The sequence below is a fragment of the Balaenoptera borealis genome (assembly GCF_965194805.1).
Source record: "Balaenoptera borealis genome assembly, chromosome: X".
Taxonomy (NCBI): Eukaryota; Metazoa; Chordata; class Mammalia; order Artiodactyla; family Balaenopteridae; genus Balaenoptera; species Balaenoptera borealis.
The window spans coordinates 97,442,422-97,458,450 of NC_138881.1; the positions used below are offsets into that span (position 1 = coordinate 97,442,422).

General features: G+C 35.5%; 2 protein-coding genes and 1 pseudogene across 3 annotated transcripts in view; 2 read left to right on the forward strand and 1 right to left on the reverse strand.

Moving 5' to 3' along the window:
* HTR2C (5-hydroxytryptamine receptor 2C) overlaps positions 1–16,029 on the forward strand; it is a 144,574-nt gene that overhangs the window by 105,038 nt on the left and 23,507 nt on the right. The window lies entirely within an intron of this gene.
* LOC309620542 (mitogen-activated protein kinase 6 pseudogene) overlaps positions 1–16,029 on the reverse strand; it is a 58,545-nt pseudogene that overhangs the window by 35,339 nt on the left and 7,177 nt on the right. Inside the window, exon 1 of the transcript XR_014249901.1 lies at positions 1–16,029. This exon is cut by the window's right edge and continues 7,177 nt beyond it. The product of XR_014249901.1 is annotated as a mitogen-activated protein kinase 6 pseudogene (transcript).
* The window catches only part of LUZP4 (leucine zipper protein 4), a 389,928-nt gene that overhangs the window by 12,893 nt on the left and 361,006 nt on the right, over positions 1–16,029 (forward strand). The window lies entirely within an intron of this gene.

The window sequence follows — 16,029 nt, forward strand, 5'->3', positions numbered from 1 at the left end:
CTCACTTAGCTTAAAGCCTTCAAGGTCCATCCATGTTGTTGCAAATGGCAGGATTTCCTTCTTTCTCATGGCTTAATAACACTCCATTATATCATATATATCATCCATTGATGGACACACAAGTTGTTCTCATTTCTTGGCTATTGTGAATAATACAAAAATAAACACTGTAGTGAATATATCTCTTTAAAATCCTGTTTTCATTTCTTTTGGATATATATACCCAGAAGGGGAATTGCTGGATCACATGACAGTTCTATTTTGAATTATTTGAACAACTTCCATATTGTTTTCCATAGTGGCTGCAACAATTTACATTTCCTCCAACAATGTGCAAGTGTTCTCTTATCACCACATCCTCTCCAACACATTATCTATTGTCTTCTTGATGATAGCCATTCTAACAAGTGTGAGGTGATATCTTATTTTGTGTTTTTTTTAATATATATTTATTTATTAGGTTGCACCTGGTCTTAGTTGTGGCAGGTGGACTCCTTAGTTGTGGCTCCAGGGCTCCTTAGTTGTGACTCACCAGCTCCCTGGTTGTGGCATGAGAAGTCTTAGTTGCAGCATGCATGTGGGATCTAGTTCCCTGACCAGGGATTGAACCCGGGCCCCCTGCATTGGGAGCACGGAGTGTTATCCACTGCGCCACCAGGGAAGTCCTTCTTATTGTGGTTTTGATTTACATTTTCCTGATGATTAGTAATGCTGAGCATCTTTTTATGTACCTAATGGCTATTTATATGTCTTTTTTTGAAAAAAAAAGTCTACTTGGTTCCTGTGGCCATTTTTTATTGTGTTGTTTGTTTTTATAAAATTCAGTTGTATGAGTTCTTTATATATTTTGAATATTAACCCCTTATCTGATATATTGTTTGCAAATATTCTCTCCCATTTCATAGGTTGCCTTTTCATTTTTTGATTTATTTTTTGCTGTGAAGAATCTTTTTTTAGTTTGATGTAATCCTAGTTGTTGATCTTAGCTTTTGTTGTTTGTGCTTTTGGTATCATACCAAAAAAATTATTGCCCAGTCCAATGTCAAGGAGCTTCTTCCTCCTTTTCTTCTAGGAGTTTTATGGCATCAGGTCTTATGTTTAAATCTTTAATTCACTGCTAGTTAACTTTTTGATTGATGTAAGATAGGGGTGCAATTTTATTTTTCTGCATGTGGTTATGCAATTTTTCCAACACTGTTTGTTGAAGAGACTATCCTTTCCCCATTGAGTGTTCTTGGCGCCACATCAAATATTAGTTGACCATATATGTAGGAGTTAATTTGGGGGCTTTCTATTCTGTTCCATTGGCCTATGTGTCTATTTTTATGCCAGTACCATACCATTTAAATTACCTTGCAGTATATTTTGAAGTGTGATGTCTCCAGTTCTGTTCTTCTTTCTCATGATTCTTTGGCTATTTAGGGCCTTTTGTGGATCCATACAAATTTTAGGATTGCTTTTTCTATTTATGTGAGAAATGCCAATGGAATTTTATAGGGATTGCATTGAATCTATAAATGGGTTTAGTAGTATGGACATTTTAGCAATATTAATTCTTCCAATCCATGAACATGGGGTAACTTTCCATTTGTTTGTGTCCTTTTAAATTTCTTTCATCAAGGTCTTATAGTTTATATTGAACAGATCTTTCACTTACTTGATTAAATTTATTCCTAAGTATTTTATAGTTTTTGAAGTTATTGTGAATGGGATAGTTTTCTTTATTCCTTTTTCAGATGTTTTGTTGTTTGTGTATAGAAATGCAACTGATTTCTTTTTTTTCCCCTCTTTTTTGGATTTCCTTCCCATTTAGGTCACCACAGAGCACTGAGTAGAGTTCCCTGTGCTATACAGGAGGTTCTCATTAGTTATCTATTTTATACATAGTAGTGTATATGTGTCAATCCTAATCTCCCAATTCATCCCACCCTCCCCTTCTAAATCCAATATCTGCGACCAATAAATATAGTTTACTTATATTGACTTCTCTTTTCACTGATTGTGGTTCCCACCTTTCTGTTCCTTTGGATAACTAATAACTTTTGATTTAAAACTGGACATTTTTATACTTTGTGATATTCTGGAGTTTGTTTTCTCTTGTGAAGATTATTGTTTTTGCCTTATAGTAGGCAGTTACCTTTCTGTACTCAAACTATAAAACTTGTGTCCCTCACATTATGCAGCATCTAATGCCTCTGCTCAGTTTTCTTGGCTTCCAGCTCCTACTTTTTTAGTGTATTCCTCCTATATTTCTTCTGTGCCTGCGTAGTTTAAAGATCAGTCAACAATTGAGGTAGAGTTTATATACAGATTTACAGGTGTTATTGAGGAATTCTGTATCTATGTATATAAATGATATTGTTCTATAAAAGTCCTATCAGATAAAGTCATCAGGTTTTCATATCAGGGTTATGCTGGCCTCATAACATTAGTGAGGGGTATTTCTTACTTTTCCATTTGTGTAAATTTGACATTTCTCTCTTAAATGTTTGAAAGAATTAATCAATGAAGCCATTTGGATTTGGAGAAGTTTTTAAATATTAGTTCAATTACTTTAATAGATGAAGAGAAATTTCAATTTTCTATTTCTTTCCATTTTGACTCACTTTAGTTCATAGCCAGTGAATAAGGCAAATATAAATAATAGAGATAACAAAGATTGGGAGAATGGTGGTGCAGTGGTTAAAAATCCACCTGCCAATGCAGGGGACATAGGTTTGAGCCTGGTCCGGGAAGATCCCACATGCTGCGGAGCAACAGAGCCCGCGCACCACAACTAGTTAGCCTGTGCTCTAGGGCCTGTGAGCCACAACTACTGAGCCCACGTGCCACAACTGCTGAAGCCCGCACTCCTAGAGCCTGTGCTCTGCAACAAGAGAAGCCACCGCAGTGAGAAGCCCACGCACCACAACGAAGAGTAGCCCACGCTCGCCACCACTAGAAAAAGCCCACGTGCAGCAACAAAGACCCAACACAGCCAAAAATAAATAAAATTAAATAAAATGTTCCCAGGTGACGCCAATGCCACCGGCCACAGACCATACATTAAAGAGCAAGGGGTAACATAGTCGTTTAGGTTAATAAATAAATAAATTTATAAAAAAAAGAAAAAGATTGGGGGAAAAGTTAAAACATTTTAACTTGAAGATAACAATTGTCTATGTGGAAACTCTTAAGGAATCTATTATACTAAAAAGAAAACTACTAATATAAATAAGTAAATTTAGCAAGATATGACTGTATGTGTCTTCATATTTAAAGTTCATCTCTTTTAGACAGTGATTGTCTTGCTTTTTTATCCTACTATAAAAAGTGCTGTCTTCTAACTGGAGTATTTGGTCCAATTACATTTTATATAATTATTGATATGGCTGGATTTAAGTCTGACATCTTTTTCTTTGCTTTCTATTTATTTCATTTGATTTTTGTTCCTCTGTCCTTCTTTTCTTGCTTTCTCTTCTGTTTACCAAATATTATTAACATTACATTTCAGTTCCTTTATTGTTTTTTTAACCACACCTCTTTTAAATTATATTTAGTTGATCTAGGTTAATCTAGGAATTACCACATGCTTTCTTAGCTCATAACCATCCTTAAATTCAATAATATACCACTTTCCCACTTCAGACTTCAGAAATGTAAGAAATTTAAAATAGTATAAGTTCATTTACTAAGCCTTTTCTTTTTGTTGTTGTTTTCATGTATGCTACTTCTACATATATTACTGACATAACCTTAAATTTAAATTATTTTTGCTTCAAAACCTCATTTATACATTCTAAGAAATTAGGATAAAACAAAAGTTAGTCTTTCACATTTACTTATATATTTACCATTTCACATGCTCCTCTTTCCTTTAGTAGATCTAAAATTCCACCTGGTATCATTTCCATCAACCTCTAAAGACCTTCCTTTAGCATTTCTTTTAATGAAGATCTATTAGCAACAAATTCTTCCAGCTTTAGTTTATCTGAAAAATGCCTTAATTTTACCCTTATTTTTGAAGGATCTGTTCACTGAACATGAAATTCTGGTTTGACAGCTGTGAGTTTGTATCATTTATATTTATTCTCTTAAAAGAAAGTTTTATTATCTTCTGTTCTCTATGGAATCTGATGTGAAAGTCCTTGGATATTTCTATATTAATCTTCTCTATGAAATGTGTCATTTTTCTCTGGCTACTTTTTAGATTTCTTATTTATATTGGTTATAAGTACTTTGATTATAATATTCTTATGTTTTGTTTCCTTTGGGTTTATTCTACTAGAGATTTGTTGAGCTTCATAGATCTGTAGGTTAATGCCTTTCACCAAATTTGAGAAGTTTTCACCACTATTTCTTCAAATATTTGCCTGCCCCATTATTTATCCTCTTCTTAGACTCCAGTTTACGTGTGTGTCAGAGTGCTTTATATTGTCCCACAGGTCACTGAAACTCTATTTTTAAATTTTTTTTCTTTTTGTTCTTCTGATTAATTTGTATAAATATCTTCAAGTTCATGGTTCCTTTCTTCTGCCATCTCCACTTGTCTGTTAAACTTATGCAGTTTATTTTTCATTCAAATATTTAACCTTGTAATTCCAAAACTTCCATCCTATTCATTTTACAATTTACATTTCTCTGCTGAGAGTTAGCATCCCTTAACCCATTAGGACCACATTTGCCTTTAAGTCCCTGAACATCTTAATAACAGTTGCTATAAATTCCTTATCTGATCATTCCAATATTAAGTGGTACAGGGAATCTTTTTTCATTGACTGCTTTTTTGTGTAATTAATATCTTAATTTCTTATTTCTTAGCCTATCTATATTTTTGTAATTTTATGCAGGGCACTGTAAATGATACATTGCAAAGAGTCTGGAATGTGTTGTTTCTTTTAAAGAGTGTTCAATTTGGGGGTGGCATGCTATTAATTTATTGTCTGTTCTTGATCCTGCTGAGGTTCAGTTTTAGTCTTTATTATGGTGCATCTTTTAAGGCCATGATCCTTACTGCTAGGCATGGCTGTTCCTTCGTTTCAGCTGAATCCTCAAGATGTTAGTGATGTGTTAATATGGTGTCTCCCTTCTGGCTGGGCCAGACTCTAACTTCTAGGACTGTGTAACTTCTATATATTTGTTATGCTCTTGTCCCCATAGCTACCACTCTCTGCTAGGCCTTATGGAGTCTCATTTGCAGATGTGCACCCGAGCCCTCAATCAAATTCCTGGAGGGTATGCTCACAAATACTTCTTGGTCTCCTCCTCTGCATGGTTCCCTCTTCTCTTATATCTTTCCCAGAAAGTCCCAGGTGCTTTGGCAGCCCTGAACTCTGATCTCTGCCTGCTTATTTCAGCAAGAGAGCCCATCCCTTTTTGGGCTCCATTTCCCTGTGTCAAAATCAAGAAATTGTCTCCAGTTAGAGAGGGGTAGAGTGAATAAAGGACTTATCTCATGTGTTTCCCTTATCTTAAAAAGCAAAATTCTATACTAAATACTGCCAAATGCCTGAAAAGAGTTGTCTCACATATTCTGTCCAGTTTTATCATTGTGTTTGGAAGGATGGCAAGTCTGATGCCAAGGACTCTGTCATGGCTGAAAAAAATAAGTCCAATTTAAAAAAGTTTGTTTCATCATTTTGCTTAAATTTGAGTGATATGTATTGACCTTCTTCAAGTTCATTGATCATTACTTCTATTGATCCCATCCAGTGATTTTTCTTAATTTTAAATAATGAATTTTTTCAGTTTTAGAGGCTTTCCTCTTTTCTTTAGTTTCCACATCTATCCTGAAATTCCCACCTCTACAACCATATGTTTACATTTTCTAGTAGATGATTTAATATATTTATCATAGTTAAAGCTCTTGTCTGTTAATTTCAAGATCTGGGTCATGTGTGGCTCTATTTCTATTGTTATTTTTTTTCTTTATTATGGGTCACATTTTTCTGTTTCTTTGTATATTTAGTAATTTTATACACATACTCTTATGGAGGCCTTGTTTTTGCTTTTTTATGGTGGGTTCCAGGTTTGCTTTTATTCCTAGGTCAAATCCTTTATTCTCAAGAAATTGGCTTTTTTCCTAAGGCATGCTCCTTCTGAGTATAAATGAAAAGGCCAGGGTGTTTACTAAGCTTTCCTAATTTGGGGTGATGCAAACTCCCAACTCTGTTTCCTTTTCAGTAGAAAACTGTTGAGATCTCTATTAAATATTTTCAACCTCTCAAATGTTGCTTGCTCCATGAGTTCCTTGGAGAGTCACAAATAAAGGACTCAGGTGTCAAACAAGAATGTGAGGGAAGTTTGTATAGAAATTTTAAGCCCCCTCCTGCCTGTAGCTTGTCCTCTTTCTGATTGCGCAGTCCCTTGTAGTTTCTACCTGCTTTTTGTTCACTCTCAAGTATCTTCGCATGTTGGGTGTTTTAAATTTTGTTCAGGCTTTTGACTGTTGTCAGCAGGAGACCTAGTCTTCTATAAACTATTCCACCATTATTAGAAAATGATAGTATTTACTTACGAGTTCTTATAGTTTTTTGTGGCAGGAAGTTAAATCTGACTCTGATACCAGCTACTGCATCATGACTACAGCTGGGAGTTTGTACATTTTGATGGTCAAAAAAATTTGCACTTTTTCTTCTAGTTTTATTGAGATATAATTGACGTACAGCACTGTATAAATTTAAGGTGTACAGCATAATGGTTTGACTTACATGCACCATGAAAAGATTACCAAAATAAGTTTAGTGGATATCCATCATCTCATATAGATACAAAATTTAAAAAATAAAAGTTTTTTTCCTTTTGATGTGAACTCTTTACTCTCTTAATAACTTTCATATATAACATACAGCAGAGTTAATTATATTTATCATGCTGTACATTGTGCCCCTAGTACTTATTTGTCTTATAAGTGGAAGTTTGTACCTTTTGACTGTCTTCATCCAATTCCCCCTCCTCCCACCTCCCGCCTCTGGTAACCACAAATCTGATCTCTTTTTCTATGAGTTTGTTTATTTGTTTTTGACGTGTAATTGACCTACAACACTATGTTGGTTCCTGGTACACAACATAGTGATTCAATATTTCTATACATTTCAAATTGGTCACTATGAGAAATCTAGTTACAGTATGTCACCATACAAAGATATTACTTAATTATTGACTATATACACCACACTGTACATTTTATACTCATGACTCATTTATTTTGTAACTGGAAGTTTGTACCTCTTAATCTCCCTCACCAATCCTCTCCTTCCCTACCCCCCTCCCCTCTGGAAACAACCTGTTTGGTCTCTATATCTATGACTCTGTTTCTGTTTTGCTATGTTTGTTCATTTTGTTTTTTAGATTCCACATATAAGTGAAATCATACATTATTTTGTCTTTCTCTGACATTTCACTTAGCAAAATACCCTCTATGTCCATCCATGTTGTCATAAATGACAAGATTTCATTCTTTTTATGGCTGAGTAATATTCCATTATGTGTTGGGTTGCTTCCATATCTTGGCTATTATAAATAACACTGCCATGAACCGGGAGGGCATATATCTTTTCAAATTAGTGTTTTTGTTTTCTTTGAATAAATACCCAGGGGTAGAATTGCTGGATTGTACAGTAGTTCTATTTTTAAATTTCTTGAGAAATCTCCATACTGTTTTCCATAGTGGCTGCACCAATTTACATTCCCACCAACAGTACACAATTGTTCCCTTTTCTTCACATCCTCACCAACAATGATTATTTGTTGTCATTTTGATAACAGCCATTCTGACAGGAGTGAGGTGGCATCTCATTGTGGTTTTGGCTTGCATTTCCCCAGTGATTAGTGATATTGAGGAACTTTTCATGTGCCTGTTGGCCATCTGTATATCTTCTTTGGAAAAATGTCTGCTTAGGTCCTCTGCCAATTATTTTAATGGGCTATTTACTTTTTATGTGAGTCGTGTGAGTTCTTTGTATATTTTGCAGATAACCCCTTATTAGTTACATCATTTATCTTCTCCCATTCAGTAAGCAGCCTTTTCACTTTGTTGATAATTTCCTTTGTTCTGCAAAAGCTTTTTAGTTTGATGTAGTTCCATTTGTTTATTTTTGCCTTGTTGGCCTTGCCTGAGGAGACTTATTCAAAAAAAATATTGCTAAGACCAATGTTAAGGAGCACACTGCCTACATTTTCTTCTAGGAGCTTTATGGTTTCAGGTCTTACATTTAAGTCTTCAATCAATTTTGAGTTTATTTTCATACGAGGTGTGAAAGTAGTCCAGTTTGATTCTTGCACATGTAGCTGTCCAGTTTTACCGACACCATTTATTGAAGAGGCTGTCTTTTCTCCATTGTATATTCTTGACTCCTCTATCATAGATAAATTGACCATATAACTGTGAATTCATTCCTAGGTTCTCTATTCTCTTCCGTTGACCTAAGTGTATGTTTTTTGAGCCAGTACCATACTATTTTGATTACTGTAGATTTGTAGTGTAGTTAGAAATCAGGGAGCATGATACCACCAGCTTTGTTCTTTTTTCTCAAGATAGTTTTGGCTATTCAGGGTCTTTTGTGTTTCCATACAAATTGGGAAATTTTTTGTTCTAGTTCTGTAGGAAATGCCTTTTGGTATTTTGATAGGGATTGCATTGAATCTGTAGATTGCCTTGGGTAGTATGGTCATTTTAACAATATTAATTCTTCCAGTTCATGAACACGGTATATCTTTCCATCTGTTTGTTTCATCTTCAATTTCTTTCATCAGTGTCTTATAGTTTTCCAATACAGGTCTTTTATCTCCTTAGTTAGACTTAATGTTAGGTATTTTATTCTTTTTGATGCTATTATAAATGGAATTGTTTCCTTAATTTCTCTTTCTGATAGTTTGCTGTTAGTGTATAGAAATGCAACAGATTTATGCATATTAATTTTGTATCCCACAACTTTACCAAATTCATTGATGAGTTTTAGTAGTTTTTGTAGAAATCTTTATGCATCTATATATAATATCATGTCATCTGCAAACAGTGACAGTTTTACCTTTTCCATTCCAATTTGTATTCCTTTTATTTTTTTTCTTGCCTGATTGCTGTGGCTAGGAATTCCAATACTATGCTGAATAAAAGTGGTGAGAGTGGGGCATCATTCTCTTTGTTTCTGATCTTAGAGGAAGTGCTTTTAGCTTTTAACCACTGAGTATGTTGTTAGCTGTGGGCTTGTCATATATGGCCTTTTATGTTGACTTATGTTCCCTCTATACTCACTTCCTGGAGAGTTTTTATCATAAATCAATGTTGAATTTTGTCAAAAGCTTTTTCTGTATCTATTGAGAGGATCATATGATTTTTATTCTTCAATTTGTTAATGTGGTATATGACATGCTTGATGTTTGAATACTGAACCATCCTTGCATCCCTGGGATAAACCCCATTTCAGCATGGTCTATTATTCTTTTAATGTATTGTTGAATTCAGCTTGCTAATATTTTGTTAAGGATGTTTTTGTATCTATGTTCATCAGTTCTATTTGTCTGTAATTTTCTTTTATTGTGATATCTTTTCTGGTTTTGGCAGCAGGACGATGCTGGCCTTTTGGAATGAATTTGGAAACATTCCTTCCTCTTCAAGTTTTTGGAATAGTCTGAGAAGGATAGACATTAACTCTTTTCTAAATATTTGGTAGAATTCCCCTTTGTCACCATCTGTTCCTGGAATTTTGTTTTATTACTGACTCAAGTTTATTACTCAACTTGGTCTGTTCATATTTTCTATTTCTTCCTGATTCAGTCTTGGGAGGTACGTTTCTAGGAATTTGTCCATTTCTTCTAAGTTGTCCATTTTATTGGTATAGACTTGTTCATAGTAATATTTTATGATCCTTTGTAGTTCTGTGATGTGGACTTAACTTCCCATTTTTCATTTCTGAATTTATAGTTTTGAACCCTCTCTCATTTTTTTCTTCATGAGTCTGGCTAAAGGTTCATCAATTTTGTTTATCTTTTTAAAGAACAAGCTCTTAGTTTTATTATCTTTTCTATTTTTTTTTAGTCTCTATTTTATTTATTTCTACTCTGATATTTATGCTTTCTTTCCTTCTACTAACTTGGGGTTTTGTTCTATTTCTAGTTCATTTAGTGTAAGGTTTGGTTGTATATTTGAGATTTTCTGGTTTCCTGAGGCAGGCTTGTATCACTATAAACTTCCCTTCTAGAACTGCTTTTGCTGCATCACATAGATTTTGGATCATTGTGCTTTCATTTTCATTTGTCTCCAGGTATTTTTTGATCTCCTCTTTGATTTCTTCAGAGACCTATTGGTTACTTAGCAGCATATTGTTTAGCCTCCATGTGTTTATGATTTTTGCAGTTTTTATCTTGCAGTTGATTTATGATCTCATAGTGTTGCAATGTGATGTTTAATATGATTTCAATCTTCTTCAATTTACTAAGATTTGTTTTGTAGCTTAGCATGGGATCTACCCTGGAGAATGTTCCATGTGCACTTGAAAAGAATGTGTATTCTGCTGCTTTGGATGGAATGTTCTATATAAATCTATTAGGTCCATCCAGTATAATGTATCATTTAAGGCCAGTGTTTCCTTATTGATTTTTGGTCTGGATTATCTGTCCATTGATGTAAGTGGAGTGTTAAAATCCCCTACTATTATTGTGTTCCTGTCAATTCCTCCCTTTATCTGTTAATATTCACTTTACACATTTAGGTGCTCCTATGTCAGGTGCATATATATTTACAATTGTTATATCTTCTTTTGGATCGATCCCTTGATCCTTATGTAATGTCCTTCTTTGTCTCTTGTAACAGTTTTCATTTTAAAGTTTATTTTTTTGTGGTATAAGTATTTCTGTGCTGGCTTTCTTTTCATTTCTATTTGCCTGGAATAACTTCTTCCATCCCCTCAGTTTCATTCTCTTGTCTTTAGATCTCAAGTGAGTCTCTTGTAGGCAGCATAGTGATGGGGCTTATTTTTGTATCTGTTCAGCCACTCTATGTCTTTTGATTGGAACATTAATTCATTTACATTTAAGTAATTATTGATAGGTATGTACTTATTACCATTTTGTTCATTGTTTTGGGGTTGTTTTGTAGTTCTATTTTATTCATTTATACTTCTTTTGTTCTCTTCCCTTTTGATTCGATAACTATCTTTAGTGTTATGTTTGGACTTCTTTCTCTTTTTGTGTGTATTTCTATTATAGATTTTGTTTGTGGTTACAATGAGCTTTATACATATCTATATAAATATATGATTATTTTAAGTTGCCATCTCTTAAGTTCAAATGCATTTTAACAAACTTGAATTTTTATGCCCCTCCCCCCTTTTAATGTTTTGGACATCATATTTTACAAATTTTTTGTTTTGTGTATCCCTTAACTACTTACTGTGGATATAGATGATTTTACTACTTTTGTCTTTTAAGCTTCTTACTAATTTCATAAGTGATTGATCTACTACCTTTACTATATATTTGTCTTTAGCAATGAGATTTTCTCCTTTTGTAATTTTCATTTTTCTGGTTGTGGAGTTGTGGTCTTTTTTTCCAATTAGAGTAGTACCTTTAATATTTCTTCTGAAACTGATTTCATGGTTCTGAATTCTTTTAGCTTTTGCTCGTCTGCAAAATTCTTGATCTCTCCTTTAATTCTGAATGACAGCCCTGTTAGGTAGAGTATTCTTGGTAGTAGGTTTTTTCCTTTCATCACTTTTAATGTATCATGCCACTCTTTTTGACCTGCAGAGTTTCTGCTGAAAAGTCAACTGATAGCCTCATGGGAGTTCCCTTGTACATAACTTGTTGCTTTTCCTTTGGTGCTTTTAAGATTCTCTTTTTATCTTTAATTTTTGCCATTTTAATTACGATGTGTCTTGGCCTGTTCCTCTTTGAGTTTATCCTGTTTGGGACTCTCTGTGATTCCTGGACCTGGATGTCTGTTTCCTTTCCCAGGTTAGAGAAGTTTTCAGCTATTATGACTTCAAATAAGTTCCCTGCACCTTTTTCTCTCTCTTCTCTTTCTGGGATCCCTATAATGCAAGTGTTCATAGGCTTGATGTTGTCCCAGAGGTCTCTTAAACTGTCCTGATATTTAAAAAAAATTTTTTTTCTGTTCAGCCTGAGTGATTTCCACTGCTCTGCTTTCCAGTTCCCTGATCTGTTCCTTTGTATCATCTAATCTACTGTTGATTCCTTCTGGTTTATTTTTTATTTCAGTTATTGTATTATTCAGCTTTGCTTGGTTCTTATTTATATTTTCTAACTCTTTGTTTAAAAACTTCTAACGTCTCACTGTGTTTATCCATTCTTCTCCTGAGTTATTTGAGCACCTTCATGATCATTACCTTGAACTCTTTATCAGATAGATTGTTTATCTCCATTTAGTTCTTCTGGGGCTTTATCTTGTTCCTCCTTTAGGCACATATTTCTCTGCTGCCTCATTTTGCCTAATTTGCTGTTTTTATTTCTATGTTTCTGGTAGGTGGGTTACATTTCCTGACCTTGGAGAAGTGGCCTTATGTAGGAGACTTCCTATGCCTTTCAGCAGTGCACTCCCCTCTGGTCACCAGAGCTACATGCTCTAGTGGTGTCATCTATGTGAGCTGCACGGGCCCTTCTTTTGTGGTGGGCTGACTACTATAGGCATGCTTGTAGGTAAGGCTGGCCCCCAGTCTGGTTGGTTGCTGGGCCCTGCCTAGTGTGAAGATTGCTGGCTGCTGGTGGGCAGGGCTGTGTCCCGTCATGTCTGGTGGCACAGTCCAGGGGTTCCTGAGGCTAATGCTGGCCTGTTGGTGGGCAGGGCCGGGTCCTGTGCCCTCTGGTGCTAAAATTGGCACTTGCCAGTGCCAGTGTCCTCATGGTAGAATGAGCTCCCCAAAATGGCTGCTGCTAGCATGTATGTCCCCAGGGTGGATCCCAGTTTTCTCCTGCCTCTCCAGGAGGCTAAGATAGCAAGTGGTTATGATCCAGGCTCCTTTCAAATTACTGCTTCTGTCCTGGGTCTCAGAGCTTGTGAGGCTTTGTGTGTGCCAAGAGTGGAGTCTCTTTTTCCTACAGCCCTCAACTTCCCCAAAAGTAAGCCCCACTGGCCTTCAAAGCCAAACATTCTGGGGGCTTGTCTTCTTGGTGCAAGCCCCCTGGGCGGGGAGCCCAGCGTGGGGCTTGGACCACTCATTCCTTGGGAAGAACCCTTGCAATTGTAATATCCTCTCATTTGCGGTTTACCTACCCAGGGGGATGGGTCTTGACTATATTGTGTCTCTACCCCTCCAACCTGTCTCATTTTGGTTCTTTCTTTATATCTTTAGTTGTAAAAGATCTTTACTACTAGTCTTCAGGTTGTCCTCATTGATGGTTGTTCTGTAAATAGTTGTAATTTTGATGTTCCTATGAGAGGAGGTGAACTCAGGGCCTTTCTACTTCACCATCTTGGCCACTCCCTCCCTGCATCTTTATTTTAACTAACTTATAACTGAAATTTGGGATTTACTTCAATTACAAATGTAAGCAATAAACCAAAATAGTAATTTGCAATATCTGTAACAGTATCACCAATAGGCATTACAAATACTTGAAAATCATATTCAGTTGTGGCAGATGTCTTGCCATATGATAGAGGCTCATCACTATTTCAAATTTCAGGAGCTGTTAGGCCCATTACTAGATCTTGTTATTTAATGTGCTAATTAAAACCTGCATATATTACTGTTTCTAAATTTTATCTTTAATATTTTGATAGCAGAACGTCAAAATAATTTATTTCTTTTGCAATCTCCTGTATGTTATTTTATACATTCAAAACATTATTCTAAGAAGAGATCCTTAGCTACAAAAAGGTTTGGAACCCTTTCCCTAGATTTTTGTATGACTCTTCTTTTCACCAAAGTTCTCCCTGAAAGATCATGACCTTGAAGTTTCCCTTTATAAGAAAGACCCTGTTCCCAACCCACACCTGTCTCCTGAGTTTTAAACAACTATATTCACAGAGAATTCCATATTGATACTCACAAACATCTCTAGCTTTACACAATCCAAAGTGAGTCCATTACTTTCACTGCCAAAATCCTTCTCCTTCATCTATGTTCTTGTGCTTAATGGCATCTCCATCTACCTAATGACACAAAACAGAAATTTTCATTTACTTATTAACTCTTGCCTCTCCCTCACATGCCACATCCTATCAATCACCATATCCTATCAATGGAACTTCTAAATAGCTCCAAAAATCTGTCTATTCTCCCAATCCCCTCTACTCTTCCCTTAATTTAGACTCTCTTCTTTCCCTTGTATAATAATCTTTTTTTTTTTTAACCTGTTACAAGAGAATTGAGGCCACCCTCTACCCAAGTCTCGACTTTCTTCCTGGAACCCATGAGTCTATTTTTTCTCAAGTTCTCAGGGTCTGGCTTCATTACTCAATGTCTTTTTCTCTGCATCTTCAAACTCCCTCTCCTGAATATTTTTCCAATAGCATGTAAGGGTGTTCAACTGTCTGATTTTATCTTTAAGAAAGCTGACTATCCACACTCATCTATCTGCATTTACTCTCCGTATTTCTCACTGCTTTGTGGAATCAACAGATATACATTTAAATCACTTTGTGCATCCAGTTAACAACTCTGTTCTTTTGCCATTTAACACTTTCTTCTCATCTCTCTTCTACCGTTTTGTATAGGGCCCAATAATTTCTGCCACCCATTCATACTACTATGTCTTCTAATAGAAAGGAACAACCAGTCTTTAGTCCTAGTGTAATTTTTCCAACTGTTTCCAACTTTGCCTCCTCAGGGACCTTTACCTATCATCTTAACCTTTCTTTTCTGTATCTTTAAGCTCTTCCACTCTACTGGCTTTCACCTTTAATGCGTAAGCATATTATTGTACCTTAAATATAATCTTAGTTTCCTCAATCTTCATTAGCTTGTGAGCAATGTAGGGGAGGAAAAATAATTTTCCCTCTACCCTTCTGAGTTTTTGGCTTAGACTCCTATAATAAAACACAGTTTAACAAGAGAAAACAAACAAGTTTATCAACATGTATATTTTATGTATACATGGGAGATACCCAGAAAAACTAAGTAACTCCCCCAAATGGTGCAAGCCATCACCTTAAATACCATCTTCAGCTAAAGACAAATAAAGATGTGGGGTGGGGGAAACCAGTTATAAGAGGTGACCAGGAAAAGCTAGGTAAACAAGGGTTAGGTTTGTTATGCAGAATTAAGTGGGCTTCTTCTCCATTGATAAGATTCTTTTATGATTTAGTCATCCTTCTCTTCCAGGTACAGAGAGGAAAATGTTTACTAATGGAGATTTCCTTTGTAAATGCAAATTTCTCTTAGGCTGTTTTCAGAGCTTCTCTTGTGTCTGTCATTTCTCAAAATAATCAACTCAAAATAATCCTTATGCCAAAGACGCATATTTTGGGGTGGCATATTCTGCTACCCATCAGTAGTAATGTTGCCATATTTCGATGTTACCTCAAATTTCACTTCCTCATGCACTCAGCCATATTATAGTTGGACCTCCCTAGGACCTCCCTCACTGTTAAAAAATAAAATTCAACTGAGTAAATTGGAAGATCTAATTGGCTTTATTCAATGATTCATGAATTGGGTAGCATCCCATCTAGTGAATAGATAAGCACTTCAAGGGACTGGACAAAATGGAAGGTTTTTACAGGCAGAAGGAGAGTGGGGCAAGGAAGCTATTAGCAAAAGAAAAGAATTATTTCAGGTTAGGTCATCTTCGTTTGAGGAGAAAGGTAATGGAAGGGGTCTTATTATGCAGATTACATCATTAGTGCTGACCAGGAAATTTCAGATTGCTTAAAAGTCACATTATTGGGAGAAGTTGAGACTGCTATTAAGCCTTGGTTCACCGTCATGGAGGCAGATGACTCCATTTGGTGCTTGCTATTTCTTTTTAACACCCAGCTGTCCACAAACTCTTACCCAAGTTTATCTTACAAACCCTGGGCACTCCTTTTGTCACCTCATGAACTGTCTTCTCATGCTTTCCTGCTAACGAAGACTCTTCTTCTTTTAGTTC